Below are 9,649 nucleotides of genomic sequence, written 5' to 3' on the forward strand. Positions count from 1 at the left end.
AATTCCACTCATGCTGGGGATTTCCTGCTTACTCTGCGGGAGAATTCCAATCCGAATAAGGGCATACTAACTTCCTCGAAAAGATAGCATGTCCATTTATCAATTTATAAGGGATTTTAGGTCAGTCCATACAAGGGATGACAACCACATAACTGATAACACAAATGCCAGATCCACCCTCACTAGGGAGCTAGAAGATTAAGACCAAACTCCAGACTCTCTGGGGATTTGGTGGGATGTTAGAGAGTTACTCCTCCAAATAAAATGGGACCAAAATTCCATACTCTTTGGGGAATTTGGTGACGCATAATCTTCTTCTGCGCTTGCGGAGGAGACAACCTAAAACATAATGAAGAGGATACAAGTATTCTAGGAATATGAACAAATGTCTAACCCTTTTGGAGATTATACTATCCTTGGGAGAGCACTGAAGATGTCCCAATTATCCTTTTTGTCATTGTGAATATTCACTTTGTTTAAAAACAATTTATGAAAATTTTATTTAAAACAATGATATTTATCAATTAAAACATGCAAATATTTGTTGAATAGAAACAAATAAGAGTGCAAAGAATTGGATAAAGGCTCAAATTTATTTGATGGAATGGTAGTCTGCAAATGGCAAGACTCCATGGATCTTTACAAATTTGAAATTGGTGATATATATTGAAAAAGGGCTACATTGAACATAATGACCATTTCTCCACCAACTCTGAATCCCATGTATTTGAAGCTTCAGTTGACGATGACTGAGCGAAATTCTTTGACAGAAGACGGCTTGTAGAACAAAGTCTTGTCAGGATGCAGTTACTTGCCAAATCCCTAATTTTTGCCTAGATTGCCCCAATGTGAGTTTCTCAATCTAGCGGGATATATATATTCATTTTTTTATGTCTCTAACTTTTTCCTGGATCGCCCTTTCGGGTTTTCAATCCACCGAGACGCTCATTTCTGCCTAAGCCGCCCTTTCGGGTTTTCAACTTAGTGAGCTATTCTGTTTTTTATTTTAGGCAAAGTATTTCTTGAATGCATCTGAATTCATAGGACGAGTGAAATCCTCCCCATCCATAGTTGTAAGTATCAAAGCACCGCCCGAAACGGCTCTCTTAACAACATATGGACCTTCATAGTTTGGAGTCCACTTGCCCCTGGAATCGGGCGCGAAAGACAACACTTTCTTGAGCACGAGGTCACCTTCTCGGAACACACGAGGCTTGACCTTCTTATCAAAGGCTTTCTTCATCCTCTGCTGATATAACTGACCATGGCACATGGCAATTAATCTCTTCTCTTCAATCAAATTCAGCTAGTCATAACGACTCTGAACCCATTCAGCCTCAGTCAACTTGGCTTCCATCAAGACTCTTATTGATGGGATCTCCACCTCTACTAGGAGCACAAACTTCATGCCATATACAAGGGAGAAAGGGGTTGCCCTTGTTGAAGTGCGGACGGATGTACGATATCCATGCAAAGCAAACGGGAGCATCTCATGCCAATCTTTGTATGTAACAATCATTTTCTGGACAATCTTCTTGATATTCTTATTAGAAGCTTCGACAACCCCATTCATCTTGGGTCTATAACGAGAAGAATTATGATGTGCAATCTTGAACTCGCTACACAGCTCTTTCATCATCTTGTTGTTCAAGTTAGATCCATTATAAGTAATGATCTTGTCAGGAATACCATAACGGCATATGAGTTGATTCTTGATAAACCTCACAACCACCTGCCTGGTCACGTTAGCATACGACGCCGCTTCAACCCATTTGGTGAAGTAATCAATTGCTGCGAGAATAAATCTGTGATCGTTGGACGCTTTCGGCTCTATCATGCTAATCATGTCAATTCCCCACATGGAGAAAGGCCATGGTGATGAAATCACATTCAGAAGTGTCGAGGGAATATGAATCTTATCCGCATAAATCTGACACTTGTGGCATTTCTTCACATATTTGCAGCAGTCAGACTCCATTGTCAGCCAGTGGTAGCCTGCTCTCAACATCTTCTTAGCCATGGCATGTCCATTGGAATGAGTACCAAATGAACCATCATGGACTTCAGCCATCAACAGGTCTGCTTCGTGTCTATCCACGCATCTGAGCAGAACCATATCAAAATTTCTCTTATAAAGCACATTGCCATTGAGGTAGAAACTGCCTGATAATCTCCTCAGAGTCTTCTTATCTTTAATAGATGCCCCAGGCGGGTAAATCTGACTCTGAAGAAAACCATTGATGTCATAGTACCATGGCTTATCATCTTTCACTTCTTCTACTGCAAATACATGAGCTGGTCTATCCAAGCGCATCACAGTAATATTGGGGAATTCATTCCAGAATTTCACCACAATCATCGAAGCAAGTGTAGCGAGAGCATCTGCCATCCGATTCTCATCTCGAGGAATGTGATGGAAGTCAACCTCAGTAAAGAAAGTTGAAATCCTCCTTAAATAATCTCTATATGGGATGAGGCCAGGCTGATTCGTCTCCCATTCACCTTTAATCTAATTAACAACAAGGGCCGAATCACCATAAACATCAAGATGCTTGATCCGAAGATCAATACACTCTTCCAATCCCATAATACGCGCCTTAAATTCTGCCATATTATTTGTGCATTTGAAAGTTAGCCTTGCTGTAAAAGGAAAATGTGTGCCCTGAGGAGTAATAATCACTGCTCCAATACCATTTCCATATTGATTTACAACGCCATCAAACACCATGCTCCATCGGGAACCAGCCTCTGGCCCTTCATCGAGCGTAGGCTCATCGCAATCTTTCATCTTCAAATACAGAATCTCCTCATCTGGGAAGTCGTATTGAACTGACTAATAATCCTCAGTTGGTTGATGATCCAAGTGGTCAGCCAAGATACTACCTTTAATAGCCTTCTGAGCTCGATACTCAATATCATACTCAGACAACATCATCTGCCAACGGGCAATCCTCCCAGTTAAAGCAAGGTTCTCAAAGATATACTTGATTGGATCCATTTTGGATATCAACCAAGTCGTATGATTCAACATGTACAGGCGTAAGCGCTTAGCAGCCCAAGCCAAAGCACCGCATGTTTTCTCAAGCATTGAGTATCGAGACTCACAATCAGTGAACTTCTTACTCAGGTAGTAGATATCATATTCTTTCTTCCTTGACTCATCCTGCTGACCAAGGACACAACCCATAGAGTCTTCAAGAACAGTCAGATACATAATCAAGGGTCTCTCTTCCACGGGCGGAGACAGAATCGGCGGCTCGGACAAATACTCTTTAATACTATCAAAGGCTTTTTGGCAATCCTTGGTCCAATGATGACGCTGATCATTCCGGAGGAGCTTGAATATTGGCGCACATGTGACAGTCATGTGGGATATAAATCTGGAAATATAATTCAAGCGGCCAAGAAAAACTCGGACTTGCTTCTCAGTTTTGGGCGCATGCATCTCTTGTATTGCTTTGACCTTGGCAGGATCAACCTCAATACCTCTCTCGTTGACAATAAAGCCCAATAACTTGCCGGAACGGACTCCAAATGTAGACTTGTTAGGGTTCAGACGAAGCTTATACTTCCTCAAACGCTGGAGAAACTTCAACAAGTGCTCCACATGTTCCACTTCCGTTCTTGACTTTGCAATCATATCATCAACATATACCTCGATCTCCTTGTGCATAATATCGTGAAACAAGGTAGTCATAGCACGTTGATACGTGGCTCCGGCGATCTTCAAACCGAAGGGCATCACTCGATAACAGAATGTTCCCCAAGGTGTGATGAATGTTGTCTTCTCCATATCCTCGGGTGCCATTTTGATCTGATTATAACCGGAAAATCCGTCCATAAATGAGAAGACATTGAATTTAGCTGTATTATCTACCAACATATCAATATGTGGTAGAGGAAAATCATCTTTCGAACTAGCTTTATTCAAGTCTCTATAGTCCACACACATTCGGACTTTTCCGTCCTTCTTAGGCACGGGTACAATATTGGTCACCCATTGAGGATATGTAGAAGTCACCAGAAACCCCGCATCAATTTACTTTTGAACTTCTTCTTTAATCTTCACTTCCATATCAGGATGAGTTCTTCTGAGCTTCTGCTTCACAGGCACGCACTCAGGCTTCAAAGGCAGGAAATGTTGCACGATATCAGTATCCAGACCAGGCATGTCTTCATATGACCAGACAAAGACGTCGACGTATTCTCGTAGCAACTCAATCAACCCCTTCTTTACAGATTCTTCTAGGAGTACCCCAATCTTCACCTCACGAACACAATCCTCAGACCCCAAGTTGACTGTTTCCAGATTCTCAAGATGTGGCTGAATGATCTTCTCTTCGTGCTCAAGCAGACGGGTAATCTCGTCCAGAATCTCTTCAACATCATCTTCTTCGGCCTCAAATACAGGGAACTCAAAGTTGGGAGATGGTGTTGGATCATTATGTTCAATGGGTTTGATCAACCTGCATAATGATTTTGGATATAAAGAGATTTTAGAATTCAAACAAGGCGAATCATTATGCAGATGAAAATATTGATTTTAATATATTTATAGGGTTTTATGGTGATCAACAATTTCATGCAAAAAGAAAAAAGTGAAAATAATTTGGAAAAACAAACATTTAACATGAATTTATTGAATGAAATATCATTGTATTTATGGGCCAACAATGTTATCACTTGTCCTTTTGGCATGGGAGCAGGGCTTTTAAACAAAAATGAACATTATGTTGACTTATGGACAACTGTTGGAACATCAACAACAACCCAGTTATTGTAGACCCCTCCAGGGATGACAAAGTTTCCAGAATCTTCCTCTGCATCCTCTTCCACAATAGCAGCAGCTTCCTCGTCTTCGACGGTGTGGATGAACCCACCACTCTGAAACAGCCCATGCTTGTTGAAAGTGCCTGAAGAGTACCCTATGCCAGTCCGGGATTTATTGTCTTCTAGCTTGATCATTTGTCCTAAACCAGTAGTTGCGTCGTGCTTAATGTCCAACTTCGCATCATTGTAGGACGCAAATGAAGAAGTTCATTTCTTATTAGGCTCAGCAGTAGACAAAACTTGGAATGGCGTCCCAACTTCGTCCTCAGCATCAATATAAGAAAAGGAAGACATATGGCTAACCAAGAGATCCTTCTCTCCCCCTACCACCACCAACTTTTTGTTCTTCACGAACTTCAACTTTTGGTGTAGGGTGGATGTCACGGCGCCTGCCTCGTGAATCCATGGTTTGCCCAACAAACAACTATATGATGGGTGGATATCCATGACTTGAAAAGTGATATGGACATCACTTGGTCCAATCTTGATAGGGAGTTCAACCTCTCCAATCACTATCTTGCGGGATCCATCAAAAGCTTTGACGGCCACTCCACTCTGCCTCATGGGAGGCCCCTGGTATGACAATCTGGCCAGAGTGGACTTTGGCAACACATTCAGTGATGACCCAGTGTCTACCAGCACATTAGACATGGCATCATCCTTGCAGCTCATAGATATGTGAAGTGCCAAATTATGATCTCTTCCCTCCTCGGGAAGATAAGCATCACAAAAACTCAGATTGTTACAAGCAGTAATGTTTGCAACAATACTATCAAATTATTCTATTGTGACGTCATGATCTACATACGCCACATCCAACACCTTTTCCAGAGCTTCACGGTGTGGTTCTGAGTTCATCAACAGAGATAACACAAAGATCTTTGATGGCGTTTGTAGAAGCTGATCTACAACGTTATATTCACTCCTTTTGATGAGCCTTAACATCTCATCGCAATCCTTTTTCATCATGCCATTCTGCCCAGCAGGGACAAGAGTTCTTACAGCGGTGGCAGGTTTATTAGCAACAAGTGCCAGATTCGGAGCAATACCAAAATTTCCAACCGAATGAACAGCGCAATCAGCAATATCAGCCCTTCTGATGTCAGCCTGGGGTTTCGGCGGAGCCGAGGAAACGCGACCACTACGGGTAAGGCCGCTGACATCAGTGATATTAACAACAGAGGTAGAGGGCAGGGGCACCTCCTTCCCATCTTCCAATGCCACAGCATTGTAACGATAGGGGACAGCCTTGTCAGGAGAATATGGCACAGGGCCAGCTGGTTTAATTATGAGAGAGGGAGAAGCCTTCTATTTGCTGCCATCATATCGGATGACAACAGGTCTGGGATCCTGAACACTGGTGATATCACATTGACTTCATCATCCCCATCGCGATTCTGAAGTATTTCAATTACACCTTCATCCAACATTTCTTGGATGTCTTTTCGAACTTAACGACACCCTCTCTGATTGACAGTGCTAGCACGACATCTGTCATGATCATGCTCGTAGTGACTGTATTCACACAACAAGCTGTGCATCTCGACCAATGATTGTCGGATATGGATGACATATCGGACCTTATATTTACCAGGGCAACCCTGAACCATGTTGACAGTAGACTTCCCATGCTCGGGCAATGGGTTCTTCTTGATATTAGGAACTACGTCCTCAAAACACAAGATACCACTTTGCACAAGGTCTTGAACCTTGGTCTTCAGCGGGTAGCAGTTCTCCACATCATGTCTGGGAGCACCGGAATGATAAACACAATGAAGCTCTGGCTTATACCACCACTGAGGGTTGGTAGGTATAGCCGGTGGGTCACGTGGAGTGATCAGTTTCCTCTTTATCAAAGAGGGATATAGCTCTGCATAGGTAATTGGAATAGGATCAAAAGTGACCCTCTTCCTCTCATAGCTTGTACTGGTTTGATTATTGTTTCGAGGCTGGTAGGCTTGTTGTTGAGGACGGTCTTATTATTGTTGATATTGTTGGTGTTGCTGTTGCTGGTTATTGTTATGCTGATAGTACTGGGTTTCTCTGAAAACAGGTGATATATGAGCCACCTGGTGCTGGTTACCGGCGGGACGCACGGTCTTCCTCTTCACAGAGGGTCTTCTGGATTTGACATGGGAGGTCACAACATGTGCCTCACCATCTTTCTTCTTTCCAAACGCCCCATATCGTTTGGCATAAGAGCCTTCTTCTCTAGCCAGGCGCCCTTCCTTGACTCCTTCTTCCAGACGCATCCTGATACTCACCATCTCGGTGAAGTCAGAAGGAGCGCTGGAAATCATCCGCTCATAATAGAATGAGCTCAAGGTCTTCAGAAAGATCTTGGTCATTTCTTTCTCTTCCAGCAGAGGCACAATCCGTGCAGCTAATTCTCGCCACCTCTGGGCGTACTCCTTGAAAGTTTCCTTGTACTTCTGGGATATGACCCTCAATTGATCCCTATCGGGAGCCATATCTATGTTATATTTGTAATGCTTGACGAAAGCTTCGCCAATGTCGTTGAAGGATCGGATGTTCGTGCTGTCCAAACCCATGTACCATCTTAGGGCGGCACCGGACAAGCTGTCCTGGAAATAATGAATGAGGAGTTGATCGTTGTCGGTCTGAGTCGACATCTTCCTCGTATACATAACCAAGTGGCTGAGAGGGCAAGTGTTTCCCTTGTACTTTTCAAAGTCAGGTACTTTGAATTTTACAGGGATCTTGACATTTGGAACCACGCAAAGCTCAGCAGCAGACTTGCCAAAGAGGTCCTTCCCTCTGAGAGTTTTGAGTTCCTTGCGAAGTTCAAGGAACTGATCATTCATTGCATCCATCTTTTCGTACACATCTGGGCCCTCAGACGGCTCAGAGTGGTAGATGGTGTCGTCTACTCTTGGCATAGTATGCAAGACTGAAGGTGGAACGGCGAGGACCGAGCTAGATGCCGACAAAGAAGAAAACATTGGGGCAAGACCCTCAGGAACAATGTTTGCGGGCATCCCCCAGGGAAACGCGGCTGGAATAGCAGTAGGCGCGAAGTTGGCGCTGACAGCAGGCACTGTTGAAGAGGCAATCTCAGAAATGACTGTCCTCTGGGGAGGAGTTGAAGGCGTTGGAGATGATTGGCTCTGGGAGGCCATGAAAGACTCTATCAGGGCAGTCAATCTGGCCACTTCCTCCTTCAGCTCTCAGTTCTCTTGTTCTAGGTGATCCATCAACTTTGAAGAGTTGGCTCTAGTGTAGTACCAGTGAGTCAGCTTGTCTTCAAAGTAAATGAAGAACATAGAGTTAGACCACTGAACAAGAAGCTTGGAGCAAAACTTGCTTATGCACATGATGCATGCAATGCTGGTGCATATGATTTTATTTTTTTAATTAAAGGAACTTTAGAGTCCTATTTGCAAACATTTGGAAATATTAATCATTTAGACATATATGGAAAAATCATATCAATAATATCTGGAAAAAATTTTACACCAAAGAAGTACAGTCTTGGTAACCAAATACAAGAGAGAAGGAAAATGAACATCCTATGGAATCCTAGAAACAATCGTCTAAAGCTCTCGAGACTGGAAGATAAGGTGCACGAAGCCTCTTCACCTCTCTCTCGTAGGATGCCTCCATATCTGCCTTCTCTTTGGCGAGTCGATCGTACTTCCTCTTCCAAAACTTGGAAGACTGAGGAAGAAGAGAAGTCACCACATCATCAGGCTCGTCGATAACCTGATGCTCAAGAAACTCTATCAATGCATCCTTATCTCTAAGCTGTTGAAGTAGCTCCTCTCGCTCACGGATCCAAGCACGTGAACGGTCTTCGTCTCTCAACTCCTCTACTCCTTGGTCAGGGAGGGTTGAAGGCCCAGCCACAACCATAGGTGTAGGTCTTGGATACTCATAAGGCATAAGGTACTCAGAAGCTCTCCTCCTCACCCACGAGGTATAGGGTTCCAAAGCAATACAATTCTTTGGACCAAGCTCTTTCCTTCCCTTCCTATGAATCTTGCGCCAAGCGCATACCATCCTGCCCTTCAAGCCTTGGGGATCCTTACCCTCTTGAAAGAACACAACTTCTAACAAAATTTTATTAGGTTTATTCTTCAAGGGGAACCCAAGCTGACGACGTGCTAAAATATGTTTGTAGTTAATCCCACCACACGTACCAAGAAGAGGCACATTGGAGAATTCACCACAAGAGTCAATAATCTGCACACCATCATATACACGGTTATACCAAAAGATATCATCATTAGTGAGAGACATAAGTCTCGTGGACCACCGTAGACATCCTTTGTTCTCCTTGAAGGCGACCGTTTATGGCAAGTACGAAATAAACCACTTGTACAACAGAGGCAAACAGCACACAATGGTACCACCACCCTTTGCATTTCTCATATGCAAAGAGAAATAAGTGTCACCCAACAAAGTTGGAACGGGATAAAGAGTAGAGAAAATCCTAATAGCATTCACATCCACAAACTTGTCGATGTTGGGAAATAACACTAGCCCATAGATGAGAAGTACAAATATGGCCTCAAAGGCGTCCTCACTCATGGCCTTCCCATACAAAGTAGCTTGAGCAATGAGGAAATCAGATGGGAGACCTTGAATTCCACCTTTGGTAGTCATATTGATCCCAACATGACCTCCACCAAGTGAATGGGCTTGCAAGTCAACTTGCTAAGGAATAACTCCACACAAGTCAACAAGACTATGCCATTCTCCTATCCTAAGTGCACTTGAGTTCGGGTATAGAACTCATCTCACAAAGACCACCAAGCATACAAGCAATTAATATATCAAGCAATTCATACATTACATA

Source organism: Lathyrus oleraceus, chromosome 4 (genome assembly GCF_024323335.1).
Source record: "Lathyrus oleraceus cultivar Zhongwan6 chromosome 4, CAAS_Psat_ZW6_1.0, whole genome shotgun sequence".
Lineage (NCBI taxonomy): Eukaryota > Viridiplantae > Streptophyta > Magnoliopsida > Fabales > Fabaceae > Lathyrus > Lathyrus oleraceus.